General features: G+C 41.3%; 1 protein-coding gene across 2 annotated transcripts in view; it reads right to left on the reverse strand.

The window, feature by feature from the left end:
* GNAO1 (G protein subunit alpha o1) overlaps nt 1-18,945 on the reverse strand; it is a 552,951-nt gene that overhangs the window by 195,067 nt on the left and 338,939 nt on the right. The window lies entirely within an intron of this gene.

Genomic DNA, 18,945 nt, shown 5'->3' on the forward strand with positions numbered 1-18,945 from the left:
ACAGCCCTGATCCAGGCCGCAATAGAAGTTAATGGGTGAAGTACATTCTCCCGATTATTATTATTATTTTTTAATCTCCCACTTTCTTCTTCTAAAATGTTGGCATGTATGATGACACAGCACTTTTTTTCCCTGTAACTCTGTATCTGCACTCATTCAATTAACCGATTAAAGTTTTAAGACCATTAATTGAAGAAGTCTATGTTGACATTGCTGCCCACACATTTACTATCAGGCAAGCAGTTTATGATGGGCTCATGTTTAGATCTTAAGGGAAAGGACTGAGGTAGGATTGCTGGGCGAGAGGCATACTCAACAGAACATTTATTGTTTTCCTGAGGTAAAGTCAGACACAGACGTCTCTCATGGATTATATCAAATATAAACTTAGTGGCAGCTAAAATGTTTTTATGACGTAGAATAGAGTTTCGAGAATCATTCAACAGAAGTGACAGGAATACAGTTTAGCGGAACGAGAACAGTGAAAAAAACCAATTAGTCAAATCAGGGAGCTCGGATAGCCCAGAAATCCCGGTGAAGTAAGACGGCAGATGCAACTCTAGGCCCTTCAAAGTGTTAAACATGGCTGATGCTCCAGGTTGGAGGACACGCTGTCAATGCAGAGAAACTGATCAAGCTAGAACAAACATCTGCATCAGTTACGACCCATTCAGATCATAAACACAAGTGAGGGACAAAGTCGGTAGGTAAAGAGTAGGAAGATTGGGAACAAGAAATAATACAAAAGCAGGCTGTCATTCGCAATATGTTTTGTTGTTTTAGGGGAAAATGTAGTCATGTTTGTTTTCTATTTATGATGTGCGTTCTATTCCACTTATTTTAATTGACATTACATCCAAAGGAGCTGGCAATGGGTTCTTTACAGCTTATTGTCATCCAGGCTTCAACAATTAGGGATGGCTGCAATTAAGGAAAATTGTAAAGGACGTGTTTGGTGTGCTTTGAATCCTATAGTAACGTCATTAATTTTTTTATGCTTTTATATTAAAAAAATGAAAATATGGCTTCCAAATCCTATGCCCTCGTTTGACCAAAAATATTTTTATGAACACATTAATCTCTACATTATTAACACTGTGTAGGTCATCACAGCTTCCCGCCCTCCCCCTCCGTGTGGTGAGGACCTGGCTTTAAGGCATCTGTTAACCTAGCTTTATTGAAAGGATTACCATTTTGGAAGCTGACCAAGCGCAGTTTTGTGCCACTGTGCCATCACTGGTCTGTCTTCAGCACGCAGTTCACCCGCTCACTGTTAACAGGGACAGCCTGTGTTTACAAACAAGTTTGGTGTGTCACTAAACGACAGTGCAAATGCATTCTGATATCACTGTGAAGGCCATGCTGACTAATGCAGCTGGAGTGGTACCGCCGTATCTATGAATGGCCTACTAGACGTGCACTTACTCGACACTTGAACGATGCGCAAAATGACTCAGATGATACTGTTCATGACGTCTTTGGTGGCTTCACTACCATGGTTACCACGTAACGGAACAAGGGTTTAGCCAGTACTTGGGAACCAAGTCTATTCAACTGCAGTAATAGGGCCTCTAAACTTAACATCTGCAGTCCTCAGGTAGTCATTAGGCAGACTTACTCCACTGCTACAGAGCTGTAATGCGGAGTTCTGTTCTCGCGTTCTGGGGATCTGGAGAGAACCAACATGGTCCTAGTGGGTGCTTTTTCAGGAGCAGGATGGTCCACTACAAAACTTTAGCCTTATTTGGACTGCCAATATTATGAAGCCTTATGTTGTTGTCTTGTTAGGCTACATAAACTAGTATTAAAATGTTCAACAAAACTTGGATAATGGGATTATTGTCCAGCGCTACCTCAGTACATTGGCTCCCACCAATGAGGTCATAAATAACACAAAAGATAACAATACTGAGTTGAACATAAAATCGCAAAATGTTGATTCTTTGGTGGCACTTCTTTTATTCTTTATCACCGAGTCATGGGTAATACCTTTAAACAGTACACACAGCCAACACGTGTTTTGCGCATATCGCACATTTTCAGGGCTGTTTAAAATACAAAGATGTTCCATCATTTCTTGTAATTTGTAATTACATAAAATACAAAACTATGTAGAGAGGAATTAATTTCCTTTGTCGTGCACCACCGTAATTCTAATACAGTTGATCTTAACCTGTGTAGACATTAACAAACGCATATCATGCCACGAATTTGCACATATCAACCACTTTCATATCAGACCCACAGACTTCACCAGCGCAATAATTCACACAAATTCATCAATCCCATATGCATATCACATGCCTCAAATGTATCCAATTTGTCCCCAGTGACTTCCCTTATATTCACATGTACATATATATAAATTCTTATGTAGAGATATTTTTTACATATTGTATGACTTTTATTTTTCAATTTACTAATAGATATATTTGATGCCCAAATTCGTATGTGCCACCTGTAATATACATATTATTTATTACCTTTGGTACAAAAAAAAGAACCTATTCCTCAACTTTAGATTTTACTCCCGATATATTAAAGTGTGTTCCTTAGTCATTAAGCTACACTCGCATACAACTCCATTGTAACAAAGTGCACAGTTACTATGGTTTAAACGTAGATAGTCAAATTTAAGTCATACATTCTTTAATATTGCTATAGAATCAAAAAAGGCATTGCGCCCCTGATAAACTACAGTCAGGTGTGTCAGTGCGGTCATAAAGCCATCTCGTTCTACAAGTAAAATGTGCTTGCGTCACATACTTAACCACATGTTAAAGTTTATGGTTTTCAGTTTATTTTAATTAATGTTGATTGTTAACGTACCAACATTTATATGAATTGATCTTCATTTTACTGTTAGTGACTCTCTAGCTATGGTTGAGTCTCGGTTTCCACTGAAAAGGTCTCTTGAATCTCTTAGAACTTTGGTACCATTTGATGAGTCTGCACGAAATCTACCACTTGTCTGGTCCATCCTAGTATGTTTTCGCATAGCAAATTTACTGCAGATCTGGCTGGTGGAGGCAGGATTTGTTGGGGCCAGAATAAAAATAGTATTTTTATACTAATGTTTTCTCAAAGCTACAGCAGAAAACCTAAACAAATCTGTGCCCAACTTTACAAAGCTAGAAGTTTATTAGCAGCAGTACACTTCAATCTGTTCAGTAGCTTTGTGACATTTGTGTTACAAATAACTGTCAGCTCAACTTCTAAAGGTTATTTAGTCAAGGGATTTTGAATATCTTGACCATGAAATTGCTGAGCCATGTTCTTCAATCCTCCAAGGATAATGAACAAAATCCAGTGGAATTTGTTTAGTGTAAAATAAGCAAACCTGAAAGGGGGAGTATTTTTTTGGTTTATCCAATGCACGATCCACAGTCCCCTGAGGATTTACAAATCCTGGCAATCTGCATGTCTGGCAAGAAGAATAGAAAACACTTGTTGTTGTGGCTATTATAGGATGACAAGCACCTAATCAAGTGTTCTGGAAAAAGTGTGAGAGGGTAAAAGGTGCTGTGAGAGTATCTATGCCCTCAAGCAGGATGTCGGTGGGGGGGGACCCCAGAAGGGCAGATACGGTTTCCAAAAGGTAAAATAAACGAGTAAAGGAAAACTCTGTATTCGTGGATCTCCATATTCACTGTAGATCTGTAAATTGAAAATGTTGATATTGGGGTGTCTTGTAAAGCCTGAAAAAGATTAACACAAAAATAAACTATACATTGTGGAGCCAGTTCAGGCTCAATAACCTGTCATAGGCCCGACCCTGTGGCTACAGCCATCAATGCATGGCCAAAGGCTGCACACAGCCGGCTCAGAGGCAGAGAGGGAGGTACATGGACTGGCACCAGACCAGGCCCTGCACCCACAGCTTGCAACACATTGCCAAATGCCATTAACAGCTGGTTCAGCAAGAGTGCTGGCATATCCCGCTACACACACATGCACGTCAGTTACAAAATGCAGCACGGGACGGAGCACAGGAGGCTGAGAGCGGCATCAGGAGTTGTGTGTATATGAAGTTGGGGACAGGATCTGGGCAACAATGTGGTGCAGCCTGAGTTTGGTGCAAGGGACAATGGGCGTAGGGCATGGTTGCAGGCCAGTAACCTCAAAGCATACAGCTGAAGACTGACTGAAGCAGAGGATGGATGGATGTAATAAGTATATAATCATTAAAAAAACAAAATCACTGAAAAATCACTGGTAATGGTAAGTTATGATTTATTTTACTCAAAGGATATTAACACATCTTTTAAAAAACGTAAGCAATTCCATTGAAAAGCCACAGTTAAAGTGGTGTTAGGGAAAATAAACTAAATATAATAAACGTTAAATTGACAGTAATGGTTACCTGAATGAATCAAATTTGCAAAGTGGCCATGCAAAATATAACTTTCACCCTAAATGTAATGCTGATGATCAATCAATATTTATACCAATAAATAACAGGACCTAACAAGACCACATCTTTACATGAAACATATCTACCAAAAAAAAAACTCACACTGTATCCATGATAATTGGACTGAAGCAATATTAAGTTGATATGAAACATCACAGATGTCATTGAGGTCAGGAGACTTCATGTGAGAGGTTATGAATATTTTGTTTGGGTGTGAGGTATAGTTTACATGGCGGGGTTGGAAGCTATGGTTTGCCCAGTTCACCAAAAGTGGTGCACTTTAGGTGGACTTGGATGCAATAGCATTTGTTTTGGCCCCTTAAGTGCGAAAGGGTGACAAATTATGTTCATGTTGCCAACAATCCATTACATATTTTACTTTTTTTATGAAAAGGGCTATTTTTTCACGCCCCTGAAGAGTGTCATAGTTCCCGTTGGGCTTAGTGGCTTCAATATATTGTTACATGACCAACATTGTTTCCTACGAAGAGGAAACTTCAAACTGGCTGTCAAGTCTAAAAAATATAAACTGCTTACAGGTACTCCTTTCCTAAACTCGGATTCATATTTCAGCCCAAACTGGCGATATATTTCTATTTCTAATGTTGGAATACTTTCTAAAAATCGCTGAACTAATTTACAAAAAATCATTAAAAAAGGGTCTCTTTTTGCAATAGTGGCATAATTGAGGTGTCACTGTCCACCGCCAATGTGCCCTCCCACCTCAGGGCACCAGTGCCACTGCACCTGCTGCACTAATGATAGCTTCGCCCCTGGTCTGCAAGCCGAGACTGGGGTCATTCTTGCAAAATCTTCCCAATCCACGGGCACGAGGACACAACATCCTAGCCCATGGTTTGTATGCCAAAGTACGCAAACACGCACACACGCGCCGACCCTCACTGAGAGGCTCTGGAAGTAAGGGTGCTGAAGAACCCCCAAATATAATCATACTGGAGTTCAGAAAGTCAATAAGCAATAAAGATGACTTTCAAAATTGTGTCCATCTTGTCTTATTTGCTGCTGTTAAAAGACAAAGGTCAAACGTCAGGCTATGTCTTCTGCGAAGTTTCTGCTTATTGCAAACTGGAGTGTACCTTTATTTCTCTGACTGGAAAGTGCGAGAATTTTGTAAGAGTGACAATTGACAGTCCTGCTTGAGTACAGGAATCAAAAATAAAAGGTTGTGGTATGTCAGTTTTTTCCTACAGCGACATTTACATTTCGGGAAATGAACTATACACATATTTCAAATAATATGCGCAATCAAGGAAGCACAAATGAAGCACTTTTTTGCATTACTCATGTGTGAGGAAAACAAAGATTTCAACAGGATCAAAACAAATCAAGACACTTAGCTTGGCGATGTTCGAATGATAAATATTAATTGAAACCCAATCCCCACACAATATAGTTTTTGTGCTATATAGTTTACTCGTAGAACAGTGCGTCTATGCACATTTAGTGACCATCTAAACAGAAAATGTGCTGTCTGTAAATAACAGTGTTCTACCACACCAGTGCTCCAAAATGCTCCACTAGCTGCATACCACACCCTTACCACTCTTCTGCTGAATGGACGTGACACATATACCACACTTTTTTTTTTTTTTTTGTATGATGCTTGGAGTTTTCACAGTCCCTATGGCTTCAGGGATATATACCACTAACAGCAGCACCTCAACTCTAAAAATTGTTCCAGCACCACTACCCTCACCCACATTTAACAAGCAACACCCACACACTCAGCAACCATTGTGGCGCCTCATCCATGTTTTCCTTCCTCAGTGTGGTCTTCCCAGAATGCATCCGCAGTTCCCCGCACTGCTCTGTAAGAGCTCAGCGAGCGAGCATGGCAGGCGGGCCCTGGGCGAACAAAGAAAGAAGCCGTCATGAGGAACAAATCCGCAGCATGTCGGAGGCTAACTGCTGGAGGCAGAGTCCATTACGTGATCACCAGTGGGCTTAGCGTCTGCTGTAGCTAGCTGACCTTGACTTCCTCGCGGTGGTAATGCTTCCTTTTCCAGCACACACCAGGCCCGAGGCACGAGCTTCTGCTCGCGTACTTCATCACTGCAGGTCTTCTCGTCCACTCCAAGGCACGGGCTGTCACCCCTTTCGCTCAACTGAAAGCTTTGTATCTAAACGTTAAGAAAGCTAAAAAAGTAGTCAAAAAGCTGGCGAGTCATAACAGGGGTCGGGTATTTTCTTTCTTGAGGACAGACTTAGGTGTGAGAGGTGTACTGGGGGACACACACCTGTGACACCATAAGGGGTTCGAGACTTCAATAGCAGCACTTGGATCCACAGAAGTAGTGTTTATAGCTCACTCACACCGGGCAGCAGGGAGTGGACACATACTAGCTACACAACCATCTCTCTCAACTCTTGCTCCTACACCTTTGAGTATGTGCAACTACACACTCGCACCAACGGGATTTAATTAGTCTTTTGCAAATATACACACCACACTTCACTCATAAGCCACACTGCACTCACATACTGTTTAATAATTTCTACACCCACCTCTAAAGCTTAATGGTCTGATCTTTCTCCTTTCTGGTTAAGAGACACTGTGGCTCAGCAACGAAACACAATGAAGTGACAACTTTGGTCATAACGCAAGACATCAAAACACTTGCCACACAAGCCAAGTCACAGATACAGTCCTCCAAATACTGATGGAGTACTGTGTTCCTGATCTGCAAATACGGTTTGGCGCCCCGTCAGGGGTATGGAGTGCTGTATAACTCCAAATACAAAACTATGAAGGGGGAAACTGCAACTACTCTAATAAATTGCGGTACTTCATAGGTAGAGAAATGAGTGGAAACTAGCGAATGTATATAGACTAAGGCTCAAGGCGGTTAGCAAGAGCATAGCGAGAGTACAGACCAAGCCTGACAACAGCTTTTGGAAAGGCTCATATCCCTATAGAACTGTCCCAGTTTATAGTGTGTCCTGTAAAGGTGCAGTATAGGACAACCCATACGAGGGTCAGCAGAGGGTATGACTATCTTATATGTAGGGGGACACATAAAGAAAGCTTGTTTGGTAGTTAAAGACCCTACTGAAATATGCAAAAGCAGTGTGCTGTACTCACGATACGATTTTATATAAAAATGGTGTATCACAGGCCTCTCATACAGGGGCCACAGTGGGATTTACAGTGAAATGCGGTAAACCTTATGTAAATTACAGTATACAGGGCAATAAGGCGCCAGGGTACCTTTCCAGGTGAGTTCTGCACTACACAAATACATGTAACATTTTATAACAATAAATATGAACTACAATATTAAGAAATGCAGAATGCCTGCACAGACCCTATGTCCCAAACACAAAAGAAAAACTACTATCCATCATTTTGAGACGCTTCATATAGAAACCAACTTTTCTGACAGTACAACTGGCGATAACCCAGCAGGTGGAAACTTAAGTGTGGACAGTCCACCAAGCATTAGTTTACAATGAAGGGTGAGTTAATGAAAATCAAACACACACTCCACTTTCTGCAGCTTTCCCATGTATTTCATCTATTCTCTTTGATAACATCTACAAACCTCTAAGGATGGGAAAATATTATTTAAGGTGAGACACTACCTCTCTATGCTGTGTCCTAGTGCTCTATGGAGAGCCCCTCTATGCAGTAAGTTCTTTAGTAGGGCTTTGAACATGCTCAGGTCTTGGTGGTTTTAAGGACAGCTGCAGCACTCACATTAAGGTATTTACTCTATCATCATCCACGTAAATGGCACTCTTCGGGTCAGATGTATCCACAGAGAATCCTCTATGCGCCAGTGGAGGATTATATTGTAGAAAGGAAAGAAGGCTTCAACACAAGGGCCAAGTTAACATGCATGGCTGAATGCTGTACTTTGCTGTATTTAGTGCTAATGTCAACCAGAAAATATCCTTGCGTTGATCCAGTTTACTGATTCCTGGAGCATATATTTAACACAAATACGTTAAGTCAAGTAAAGCGAACACTTCAAAGTTGGCAATGAGAAACAGAAACACAATAGAGGTTGTGTAGAGAATATTGTACAAGGGGTGTGAACCTGATATATGCTGACATATAACAATGGCACATTTTTTAGGTGGATATTAAAATGGCTTTTCAGCAGGTGCCCCTGACAAAACCAGGGTAAATAAAGCTTTACAAATGTAGAAGTTGTCTTCTGTTTTGAGAGAACTATGCTATGTTTCCCAAATCCTCAATGGTGCTGCCCAAAGCATTTAAAAACTCTTAAGCCTGCAAATATATCGTTGAATATCTGTACAGCGTAGAAGGAAGTCTGAAAAGAAAACTCAGTTAATGTCCTTGGGTCTGTGCTCTTGGTGAGACACCCACTGCACTCCCACAAGCATTCCCATACAGTTCAGTTACAGACTCAGTGGCCATATTGCAGGCACTCAGGAACCAGGCAGTCAAGTTTAGTTGTGGTAAGTTGTGCCGGGGGTCACTGCCTTTTGCTGTGGAGAAGAGATCTGGTCTGTATGGTAATGACACAGGAGAAACTTCTAAGAGATGCAGCAAGTCTGGAACACAGCTGGAAAATCAAAGTAAAGGACACTAGTCTTGTCTGATTTTCCATAAACCATGGAATATTTGAAAGTAAACAGAGGAAAGGGCAAAAAGAAAAATACTTGACCAGTCCCTTAAAAGGGTACTCTCTTTGAAACTGGGTTCTGAGAATGTGACACAAAGATCTGTCATTTTAAAATTTGGCTTGACCTTGACAGCACAGCTGTTTGCGAGATCTACATTCAATGTCCATTAACAATATAAGAGTAGACTTTGGCTCTATCAATGGGAGGATTTCTCTCTCACTTCACATTAATGGCTATGTGGTGCATCACTCTGCTTCTCGTGGAGAGCCTGCAGTGCACGAAGGCCTATTTTACCTCTCAAAAATACGTGGAGTCATCATACATTATCTGTGGGATGCATACACTGTGCAAGGAAAACAACAATTTTTTCACTGCAGCTGACCTTTTTAATATTATAGTCAGGGCTCTCTCGTTTTACCTACTGGAGTGGTCCACACACGCTGCAAAAGAAGTGTTGTTAAAGCCAAAAGTCTGGTGCTAATATGCAAACGCCATCAGGCAAAAGTGTAGGGTGACCAGACGTTCCGGATTTCCCCGGACAGTCCCGGTTTTTAGAGGATTGTCCCGGTGTCCCGACGCTTCTCTTAATTTTAAATAAATGTCCCGGTTTTGGGGACAACAGTCAGATTAATAAATAAATGTCCCGGTTTTTAGGACAAAAGTCAGATCATCAAGAGGCCTACAAAGTATGAAATAATTAAAGTATTTTATCCCCTGTCTGCTCCCAGCAGAGAGACGGAGTGGGGAGCAGAGAGAGGTGGGTGGTGGCGGGTTGAGGGTGGGAGGTCAAGGCATAGCTCATTTTATCTATGTAGTCTTGAAAATGTGTGTGTGTGTGTGTGTATACACACACACACACACACACACACGTGTAGGCACCTCTTCCGGTTTTTGCTCCTCAAAATCTGGTCACCCTACACAAGTGCTGTTGGCACACTTTCACACAGAAAAGCTAGAGGTATTGGCTTGGCCAGTGCTCATGTTGGTATTGCATTCAGAACAAACCGGTGAGTACCCCAAAGCTTTAAGATTACTTTGGCGACCTAGTCGCTATTTCCCCACTCATCATCCTCCCGATCTGCTTTTATATTTAACTGCCTGAAAGGTGTATGTCAATCAGATTCTGATTTCCTTACACATACAAGCTAATGGCAAATCCCCAGGGGCATCTCTCGAAAAGACACTTCATCTCACCCCTCCTAGTCTGTTTACACAATGCATTGTCAGGGTATTTTCAGTTTGAATCAGAATTGCGTTGGCTAAGAGGAACACGTGCAGGGCCAGATATACAAGTTACCTGTTCTAGTATTCTGATGTGATGCAAATGTGCAATGGATGATGACAGACACTTGATAGTCCAGTCACTCGTGCAACATCTTGATTCAATCAATGAACCATCTGTTATCTTGATGTAAGTGGGCACTGGCTTCTAGTTCTTCCAGTATGCTGTTCATCTTGTACAACCAGCGGTGAGCCTCAATGGCCGAACCAGACAGAATAAGGGCATCTTCCTAGTCACTTGGTCTCTGGTTCCACAAGTCCTCAAGAGACCATTGTAGGGGCCATATGCACATATGCAAAGGAGGAATGACGAAAATGCAGGAGCGTTTAAATTATAGAAGAGAATTGATCTGCTTACTGTCATGAGCCATGGCATGATTTCATCTTTTCTGACTAATAGATAACAGGCTCCTTTCCAAAGAATATAGTTTACAATCAGTGCATTTAGAACCACTTCTGGAAAGTGGATATTTAGGATAAGAGTGACAGTCAAATCAAATCAAAATCAAAAACAAAAACATTTTAAAGCGCACAGCTGCCAACAGGAGCCCCAGTGCTAGAGCACACAACTGGACTCAAGAAAACAGAACTGAATACCTGTTAAAAGTACAGAAGTTGACTTGAAGCCCTAGATTATGGAGAGCCAGCACCATCTTCTGAAAATCTTGAAGAACCTTCCAGTAGGGAGTCAGCTTCAAGCAGACATTCTCCTATATAGGGGGTGCAAGTAAATTCTGTTTTCGGAAAGGTGAGAAACTACCACTGCCATGCACTTGCCATGCAATTGGGAAAGACACAAACTGCTGATTTTGGACTAAAGGGTGGGACCTTCTATTGGTACGGATTACTAACAACGGATCTCACAAACTGCCTGTGCTAGAAGCCTTGGGACCACAGTAAGGGGTGTTCTAAAGGTTTATGAAGTATACTGAATCTCTTTTCATGTGTGAGAAAATCTAATGCAGAGCCAACATCCTAGAATTTTCCTTTGCAATGTATTTTTTACCCTGGATTGTTCCTTTGAGTCCTTCATTACCTTCGATTCCTTCTTTACCACCTGACTGTAGTGGAAGTCATGTTTCTGAACCTTTACAATGGCCCTTTTCTCCTTCAGCATATGAACCTTCTCAGCCATGTGGTCCAGTTGAAGATGCTAGTGGGATCTTTCTGAGGAATGTCTGGGCACTTCTGAAGACAACAGCACACTAATCATGCACTATGTTGTGCACAAATGTTTATCTTCATATCTTGAGCTACTGGTTATAGTTTGGGTGCTCAATGTCATAAGATACTTTTTTGTGGCTGCTATGGGCTGGAATACAGCTCTTACTATTTTCTTTTCTGATATTATTTGCTGCTGAAGAGAGACTTCTGGTGAGTTCGCCATGTTGCTATAGTAAGAAGTGCACCTGAACCTGGTCACTCTGAAATTTGTTCAATGTTTCTATGAAAAAAGGGACCGGAAATCCTTTTTCTACTTTAGATCCACTGAAATTTGAGTCTCCAATTCAGTTTTCAGCCTCATCAGCCAGTGATTAGGAAGTAATTCACACACTGAGGAGCAGAAGATAGGTAAAGCCTTCTCTCTACTTTCCAAAATGTATTCATGCATGCATTCTACTGATTGCCACTTGAGCCTAGCAGGGATGACATTCTTGCTACCCTGAGGACATTAAAGATTGTGGTGCACATTTTCCTTCTCAAAGAAGCTATACAATATCTCACTTTAATCTGTCATTCCGGACTGTGAAGACAATCGAAGAAGGTCCAGGTGTAAGGACAGATGGTCAAGTCTGGAGCTCTGTATTTCTGGTCTTGACTCCGATGAGATTGCTAGGCAAATGCAGGAGCCATTTATTGGCTGAGGGAGACTAAGGACTTGAGGTTCCAAAGTATGTTGAACATTTGAGGTTTGGAGAGTCTGAGCTCACTAAGGTCTCTTGGTAAGTAGCTGAAGATGGAATGGTCCGATTTCTCACCACTCTAATCATCTAATCAATGAATTCCGAGAGCTCTGTATGATACAGCATAATAATAAGAACTACTCAAAGCTTTAGAAGGGATGAATTACGTATCTTTACAATAGGGTTAGTGATTCTGCTTGAGGCCCAGAAGAACACCGCTGGCTTGAAAAAGAAGTGAGACCTCCAGAGGACCACTCCTCTTCGTTTTTTCTCAATATGTCTCGGGGTAGAAGGAAGTTGCCTATTGTGATGGTCTGCAATGGCCAGAACAGCCAGAGACATAGGTATAAGCACAGTGTCAGCTGTGGCAGAGCAAACTGGGTCTCCTCTTGCAGAGAGTGTTCACTGTGTGGATTCAGGGGACAGCAAGCTGGAGCGGACCCTTAGTTTCCAAGTATGGTGGACATTTTGCTCACGAATACCCTCATAGATTGGCCAGCATTACACTATTTCTCAACATCAAATTCTAGTCATTATTTATGAAACACCTTCATATTCGAGATGCACTTGACACTGATCATGGTCCAGGAAAGCCAATGTTGAAGTTCTCAAAATTGTCCTTTGACAATAAGAGCAGTTGTCCTCATTAGGAGGTTTCTGTCTGGAGCTCCTCACTCCCCTTTACAAAACAGAATAAACACTGCACTTATTGACAGGAGGTCTGGCTGCCTTAAACTGGCAGAACAATTTTGCTCATTTTAAGATTACACTGCTTCCATGATTTTATTTTAGTTTCAAAATGTAATGTCTGTGGCGTCGACATCTTGCACGTTATGAAATGGGTGTTAAAAAGCCAGATAGATTCCTGTGTTATTCCCTCTTTTTGAGAAAGTGTTGAAACATTCCGAATGTAGGTGGCCATTTCTGTTGTTCCTGGATATCAATGTAGATCACAGAGATGGAGTTCATCCAGGGTCAATATATGCAAAGGTTAGCACATGATTATGGGAGGCATGCAATCACAGGGCAGAGTATTTATCTAAGTGAGCTAAAGGCATAAAGACTTGACAAGCCGATTGCAGCTGCCATTTAAATTGGGACAGAAGAAAAAACAGTTGTTGCGCCCAGGCAAGATCGAGAGTCAAAGTTTACAAAATTGATTTCTGTAAGTATGGGATTACTTCATTTGCATAACTCATTCCTTGCAAACGCACTGGTGAAGGCAGTAAATGGGAACGAAAAATGTTCAGTATATTTATCTAGTTCAGCAGAACTTTGTGCCATTTAATCAATATTCGCATGATTTCTAAACAATATCAGAGACGCCTGTAATTTCATGTACTCTAGAGATGCCAAGAACGTAAACGTCATAGCTGCACTCCGTGAAGCCCATCATATTTCGAGTTGTTGTTGTAACGGATCAAGCACAGTCCAGTACTTAACCAATAAGTAGATTCTTAGAAAAATCTAAATGTATTTGTTGAAACACGGAAAATTGCACCATTCTGGGGAATCTTCTTGAAAAATCCACCAACAATTGGAGCAAGAGAATCACATCAGCTCTTTAAAACATAAATAAGCCCTGAAAACTCGAGTAAAAACATTCACCCACGAACAAACTCGACTCTTTTCTACATGTCTTTAAACTCATTTATTAAACGCAGCATCTAAAGGTGAAGGACCTGCCACTTGGGAAAAGATAAGTTAACATTGTCCACCCTAGTTTTGGTATTTTTGTATTGTTAAGCAAGAGTACATGCGAGTATATCAAGTGGAATCCACGATTGTCTCATTTTAATTACCAGCAGGACTTGGAATATACAAGAATACAATTGCGGAGAGTTCCTAGTGTATGGTACCATGAGCCTGAAGTTGTACTAAAGTAGGAGCACAGATATAGCCACATAATTCCATGACTCACACCCACCAGATGGCCAAAAGAGTCTACATCGACCCACAAGGGGCTGCCGATAGGCATTTAATTAAGTTGATCCTTTGTGAAGCTCAACTACATCATGTTAGTCAAATTTAATAAACAGGAAAACAGAAGCACTTAGAGTGGCTTGAGTACGTCTGGTACTAGCTGCTGCTATCCCTCGGCCAAATAAACATCCAGACATGGAGATACAAGAACAGTGAAAAGTTAAAGTAATGTAGTCAGACGAATTTGCTGGGGAAACAGAGTTGATCAAACATGATCCTTGGTTTTTGAGTGCATTTCTTTTAACTATGAGCTTTTCTATCAATCACTTAAAATGGAAAAATGCTGAATAATCTTCGTAGAATGTTGCTAAAGGTGGCAAGAAAATTGCTCAACACCATATTAGTTTGTAGCAGCTCAATTAATTGAAACTACCTGTACCAGCTTTGTGGACTATCACATTTGTTCATCCAGTAGAAAAACTGCAGAGCCACATAACTCAGAGTAATCTTTTGAAACGTAATTCAGTGGTACAGCTTTGGTTTAAGATCATCAGAGGTTCCCGGATTCGAGGATTCTATATGATAAACCGCCCATGGATAACAATTTCAAATGTATGCCATGAAGTCTTATGAGGTGAAATATTTATCTTCTCCATACAAGTCCAGACCAAGAATATTTTAAGCCAGCTTGTTTGAGAACTCAATGTACTACTGCTATGTTTGGGGTCCTTGCAATGTGAAGAAAAGTAAAAGAACCACTGCACCATGCTTTAAGTTTGTACAAAAGTCACGGGAAGTTACCTATTGTAATTTTTCCAACAATAGTATCTTTCTTAGATTACGTGTTTCGAGTTATTGCACTTTGAAAGTCTGGGAACCTCTGTGTAAAAAAAAACAGACGCACAGTTATTAGTTCTTTTAGTGGAATAACCTATGTGCTTCATTATGCTTCAATGCAATTTGGAGCAACTTCAAATTGAGGTGGATGAGGCTCATCAAATTTGGATGAGCACTATAAGACAGCTTTATCTACTCAAAAGCCTACCTTTACCAGAATGTCTCTGCAGTAGTGCTTGAGTTGGTGTTGCTGCTATGTACAGTTGTCAAACAAATGCCGACATTCATAGCAGTGGTTCCAACTTCTCCCCTCGTAGCCCATCCCCTTTCTGCAAAAGTAGTACTTTTGTTTTGTTTATCCATCAGTGATCAATACTCATTGGCCAAGCCAAAAGTCTTACCTTAGTGTGCTAACTTTTGCAAATACAGTCATGCATGAACACCTATTGTTGTATCCTGGCACTATGACAAATCATGATAACCGGCACTTTAGTTCTTTTCTTGTCTATTCTATTCTTAAGTTTACTTCACAGGTAATACATGCAATGCATATAAGGTGAAGCAGAATCCATGCTTCTAACACCTTCTCCAGCCCATCATGTGCTTTGAACATTTATGAAAACATAATATGGATTTGACTGAAGTTGCAGGAAGCATGGATAAGCTTCCTGCTTCAGGGGAACAAGCCCACGGTATTTCAGTGCTTTGATAAAAGCATGTTTTGAGGGCTCCTTTCTTTTTTAAATTTTTGCTTATTAATTTTCACGCCCTCAGGCAATTTCACTAGAGGAATAAAATCTGCATTCCATGCGGACTCAGGCGATTTCTACTAATTCTAAAACATATCAAAAGAAAATGTATTGAACATCGGTTGGCCCAGAAAGGCCTACTCCGTAGCACCTAGAGCAGAGAAAAACTGCAGCACTTTCAAAAACTGTAACACTTGTAATGTACTAAAATCCATTTCTTCTGCTGTCACTTCACAGAATGGGACAGGATATGAATGGGTATGTGTGAGACAGAGAGGCGTAAATGAGAAAATATTTCAAATCGCCTTAAGATATTGGTAACAGACAGAAGATGCAGGTAATGGAAAAGCAGAACACCAGAGTTTGGGACAGAGGTCAGGCTGAGGAGAGGGCAAAGGCCAGTAGGGGTTAATAATGCTTAAGAGTCTAAAGGAAGGAGGTGACTCCATCCCTTCCCAGTTTGAGGTGTGGTCTAGGGACAGTTTTCACTGTCTGACCAGTCTCATGTAATTAAAAAAAGGTATGAGTAAAAAAGACACACACATATACAAATATATACATACATATTATCAAAAGAATGCAACAACAAAAACACTAGATAGATAGATAGATAGATAGATAGATAGATAGATAGATAGATAGATGAGGTCTGAGCTCTCACTGAAAAAGGCCTGACCACACAATAAAAACTAAAACACTGTACCCTACTGCTGCTGCTTTACACGAGGCACCCAGGACAGGGTCAACTGTCTACTTTGAGTGCACACTTGTGGGGGGGCCTCCAGGTTACAGGTCAGGCCATGGACCTCTCCCCATCCTAGCCTTGGCACACTAGATCAGTTTAATGTCAGGGCCAACAGAAAAGCCAGGACAGCAGTTCACAAGCGGACAATCACTCAGGTCAGGGGGACAGGCCCATATACCACCCAGGAGACACCACCCTGTCAACTTCATGGTATTATTTTACCTTTGAATTCATAGGCTACTTCAGGCCTCAAAGCTGATGGCGGCCGCTCTCACTGGTGATTACTAGTCCTTTCAGGCTGACTTTCACGCGACAGGTACTGTGGCACTAACAGGGTCCCTCCCAACTTCTAGAAGTTGAGAAGGCCTGGAGCTTTTGATAGTTTGCTGTCAGTGACCAGGTTCCGACCTTTTTATGTCAATGTTGAATGTGCGGATGAGGAACTGAATTAGTCCGAGAATAAAAGGCTTGGATGCAAAGCTCAACGCTGTCATTTGTGTATCATTTTTAGTAATCGAAGCATTTACTAAGGCATTGTCTCCTGATTTATGTTGCAAATAACGTAATATGTATTTTATTGCAGGTGTCACTACCTCTCCCTAACCTGTCTTCCAAAGGTTGATAAGGGGTGGGGGGAGCAGTCAGTCGTATGTCGGCTTAGGTGGAGTATGCTGTGTTAAACCCACAACAAGCCTTTATGAATTAGCCAAAAGTACTTTACATTAAGATTTGTTTTCAAGCCCACCCTTAAATAATGAAAACAATAAAATAAATACAAGTCCCAGAAGATAGAGTAGCACTAGGTAGAGTGTCTTAACTAGGCCAGGGGTCGCCCATGACCCGGGGAACCGAGCAGCGCTACAGTCACGTGTCAAGATCACCTCTGAGTGAAAGGGCGACTTGGAGCAGAGTCAAGCTGACCTCAGCATCTTCTCTGAAATGCTGGCACAACTGAGGAGCAGTCAGTCACATGCCAGGATGACAGTAAAAGGCCAGCAGTGCTGGGTAACGGGCAGTCACATGACAGCTTTGCTTCTGAAAGGCTGGTGGGGCAAAGGTCAGGTTAATCAGGTTAGAGCCGTGACTGATACATCTGCAGTGCTAGATAATTCACCTCTGAAATACCGGCAGGGTGGGGACAAAATCAGTCGTCCGCCAGTCTTGTGTTTGGAACAGCAGCAGAGTTGAGGAAGTGTCAATTAAGTCACTCAACCTGCGCGACCCTACAGGCAATTTTCAAGCCCTGCATAGATCATATGTCACTCATTTATGCACCCGAAAATTATGGACTACCACATCATACCTATTTTTTCAAAAACACCTGGAAGAACTCTTCTTGGTGCTACATATGAGAAATAATCCACTTATAGTGCGAATGTAGCTTCTCTTTTTTTCCACTGAGGTTTGGTTGATTCGGGCTCACCACTGAGCTCTATCTCACACGAATAATGACATTATTTTCACAAAAGAAGCATCGGCCTACGTGAGAAAGAACAAACTCATGCCTTTCCTGAAGAAATGTTGGACAAAACCTTCTTTGGAAGCATTCATATTTCAATACCACACATTTAGTCTTCACATATATTTCAAGAACTCCGAAATGTTCTCCTGCCTCTTAAAAAAAAAAAATCTGCAACACTAGGTCAAATTAAGTTAACTGACTAAACATAAGGTTCAATTTGTCGGATTTCTGATTCAGCCACTTTACTAGCCTCATCCGCCTTCCCCCACCACTGAAGGACCACTTCCAGACTATTTTATAATCAACCTGAGAGAGCAGTTACTTGGCGAGGGCGCCCTTCGCGAGTGAGAGCATTCTACTCAAAGAGCGTTTAGGAGCTCCTCTGCCACTAAACTATCTTCCTAGCACATTCAACATGAGATACTTTTTCTATGTATCAGAAGGTGCATTACATTATTAGCCATGGCCATTTATAGCCAAATGTGATGCTCTTCATCTAAAAAAACTATAAAAGCATACATTTTGCTACTTGTAGCTTGTGTACAGCGACTGTATCAATATAATCATAGAAATCAGGGTTTCTGTTTCTTTAATCTAGAATATAAACGGGCAGAATGTAGACACGTTTGTGTAGGTTGTGTAGCATTAGTGCCCAGACAATAGAACCTCTGAGTTATAGGTATAACATCTAAGGAGCTGCAACACAGCTTAGATCGGAAAATCTATTTCCATTCAGAATACTTATGCATGTCTCCATTAGATTTTAATGATAATATCGAGTAGCATAATCCTACTGACCAATGATTGCACCGTTATTTAATTAAACCAGACACTATAGGCCACATTACGACCCTGGCAGTCTTGAGACCGCCAGGTTCACGGTGGAGGTCGGACTGCTGCCAATGTGGCGGTCTTGCAGCCACATTACAACCGTGGTGGTTTGCGCCATGGTCAGACTGCCAGCACCACCAGATCATGACTTTTCGGTGGTGCTGGCAGTCCTTATCTACCAGGAT

Source organism: Pleurodeles waltl, chromosome 12 (genome assembly GCF_031143425.1).
Source record: "Pleurodeles waltl isolate 20211129_DDA chromosome 12, aPleWal1.hap1.20221129, whole genome shotgun sequence".
In the NCBI taxonomy this organism is placed as follows: domain Eukaryota; kingdom Metazoa; phylum Chordata; class Amphibia; order Caudata; family Salamandridae; genus Pleurodeles; species Pleurodeles waltl.